Below are 3,442 nucleotides of genomic sequence, written 5' to 3'. Positions count from 1 at the left end.
AATGGTTCGACAAGCTTTTCGAGCTTGCGGATCTGTTACTGCTGGTTGCTTTTTGTGTGACGCTGTAGTATGATCAAGTAGGGTGTTAACCCATTCTGACCGGGCACCCATTTTGGTGTCGGCATCATGTTATGCTTTAGCTATTGAAAAATAGCAGATCTACAAGCTCATATCGCGCCACCGAGTGGCGCGATACGAGCTTGTAGGTCTGCTATTTTTTGAAAAATCGAAGAACGACTGACATTTTTAGAATCTGATCTCAGGTCAGAATGGGTTCATCAGACCAGTGTGTGTCCGGTGGAAACCTCGTATGAATCTGATCTCAGGTCAGGTTAATTTACGAGACAAAAAACCCACCCAAAGTTAGTATATGGAGATGAGAGGTTTCTACCGCAACCTACTGTAATTCTATTAGTAGAGTATAGTAATACAAGTACACACATGCACGCACACACACACACACACACACACACACACACACACACACACACGTCTCGTGGGCACTTGTCAGACCCATGGGAACAGCGTGGCTCCATTGTGGATCTGGGACTTTATGTTGGCCAGGCTGTGACGTCAGTCATCTATGACTCTGGGCTAGTGTTTCAGCCCCTACCAGAGCCCACATTGACTTCCATTATATACAATTTACAGTTTTAATATTTCAAAACATCTAAAACATTATGTCGGGGAAAGACATGCATGGCGGTACAAGAAATCTGGCGCTGATCGGTCCAGTGGTTTGTGAGATTGGCTCTGGACACACACAGACCAACCCTCTTCTAGACCATTGGTTCTCATTGTGGGTACATTTTGGACCCCTGGTGGTCCCTGAGCCGCATGTTGAGAACCAGTGTTGCAGACGGTTTGCCTTCCTGCAGACCCACGCCCCCAAAAAGCTCTCAAGACGTTTAAAAAAAAGGACCCATGACACACGTACCAAAATGTCAGCTTTTGTTTTTTTGACTTTTTGCTCTTTTTAACCCTTTGTACCAGAACTGTAAAGGATTTATTTTGGTCTTTGTCGGTGTGCGTGCATATTGCACGCTTCAGCATATTTTGTCCTGTGGCCATTGTTATGTTGACTTAGCATTTTACTGATTTCCATAGGTTTTTTATATATTATTATTATTACTACACGGTGGGAGGCAGAGACAACTGGCTTCAAAGCTGTCACTGGGAGAGAGAGAAAAAATCCCTTCATTTCTTTTTGGCACTGTACAATATTTTTTTGTAGGTTAAAGAAAATGATTATATTTCAAATGTTTGAAATGTTTTTTTTATATATATAATTTGTTTCAGTTCTCATTTTGTCCCCGCATCCGGTTTCTTTTCATTTTGACCATAGTTTCTTTCTTTTTAGCAGTTTATAAAGCAGTTTGTGTGGGTGCGTTAGCTGTGGCACAGCTAACAATCTTTTTGCAAGCAACAATCTTTTTTTTCTTTTTTCTCAATAATGCTTTTTTTCAGGTGTTAAATAGCTTTCAGGTTAACGCATAGAATCTCAAATGTTTTCCTCAGCCTTTTGGCAGACAGAGAAGCTGTATACTTGCCATGCACCCCGTCATTGTTGTGCTCAGGTCGAAAGGAATGTTCCCCTGGCTTACTGTGAAGGTCGGCTAGGGTTGGGCCATTTTGACTTCAAATCGATATCCTGAATATTTCTAACTTTAACCCTGCGATTGCAATTAAAGATATTTGTAATTTATTGTGAAAATAGCCCGTCTACAAGTTCACAACAACGTCAACACATTGTACTTGTAGATCGGCTATTTTCACATGCCACCTTTGTACAACGAAAGATTATGCAAGCTTTAAGTGGTTAATCAGGCTAATTGATTTAGTCGATTATTTAAAAAAAAATGTTTTTGTCAATCCGTTGATATAGGATTTTTTTTTTTTTTAATTAACCCTTCTCTTATATTCAATTAACCTACATAGCACGTCTGTCGGGTGGAATTCTCACATGTCCAAAATTGTTACTTCATTCAATTCAAATAAAAAAATAGTAACAGATCTACAAGCTCAAAACTGTTAAGAGCTTGTGGATCTGCTACTTTTGATGATTTTGTTTGACGCTGTAGTAGACAAAAATAAATAAAAGATCTGTAGATAAGAGGTTCTGCCTGACAGCAACCATAAGCAACATGAACACAATCCATGCTAACCTCGAGATATCCCGTGGAAAGCTATTAAACCCATCTTGGCTGAACACGAGTTTTGATAAAAAGGGCATTAATCCCGAATTAATATTTTTACCTTATTTTAGCTTCTGTTGCTAGCCACCGCTTGCTTCCATGGTAGAAACGGCCTAAATCCCAAATCCTCCGAGCGTGTGGTCTTTAGTGGTTTTAGGGCTCAGAATGGGATAAAGTACGATATTGGGAGCTTAATAAAACACAAATTCGAGGTCCCGCTAACCATATCAATGGTTCTATTGCTAGAAAACAGCTGCGAAAATGTACGGTTTTTACTTGCGCCTTATGTGGCCAGTAAACGGCTCTTCTCTGGATTGTTTGTGTATTTTGCTGGTACTGGTCGCCGCCTATGGTAACGAGGCACAACGTGTTAAGTGGGCTATTGGTTCTAAATGTCTGTCTGGATATATTTTCAGTTAACTGCCCAGCCCTACAGTGTAGATGGTGCTTGATGGGAAGTGATGGTAGTGTTGTATGTATTTACATTCTAGGTGTACCAGCTGTACTTGGTCTGTTGGAATAGTTTGCTCTCCGTTGGTAGCTCTACTGCAGGCCCACAATAACTACTAGCTAGCATCTGTATGACCTGAATCTTTTTTCATAGTACAGTACGTTTTTAATTTTATTAGTCCATGCCGGAACCCCATAACTCTTGAGGAATGCACAGTGGTTATACTTTCGTATATCATTATGCTGCTGTCGGGGGAAAAAAACCTTCTCTCCATATTCTGACTTTGTGTTTTTTCATACTACAGTAAAAGTAACAGATTTGGACATTTCCGCCCAACAGTTGGATTTGTTACAGACCTGTAAAGGTCCATTTGGTTCCTATGCTAGATTTAGCCCTGTCGAAATCCCCTTCAAGGACCCCTGGGGATCCCACTTTGAGAACCACATAGTACATCACTAGAGTGCTTGTTCCCTTGATTCGTGGCTTGTTTGCTAACGTGCAAAATGATAATCAGACCTGTCCTCTTTAAACGGTTTTTCTTTCGCCTCCTCGCTGGCTTAGGTCATTCGGCTTCCCTTATTTAGTGTGTGTCATGATGGGTGAAAACGTTCAAGGTCCCATCATGCACAGTGGGACTCCACTTGATGGTGTCGATCTCACCACCCTTGCTGACGGGCCTGCAGATCATGGACACAGTCTTGCTTAATACTCCTAATTATGAGAGACCTAAAATGAGAGACAGCATTGCGCATATTTAGCTAAAATAGCGTATGTGCAAGCCTCGTGACACCGTCGT

Source organism: Protomyctophum parallelum (genome assembly GCF_964188405.1).
Source record: "Protomyctophum parallelum genome assembly, chromosome: 14".
Lineage (NCBI taxonomy): Eukaryota > Metazoa > Chordata > Actinopteri > Myctophiformes > Myctophidae > Protomyctophum > Protomyctophum parallelum.
Note: the sequence above shows the minus strand (reverse complement) of the source record.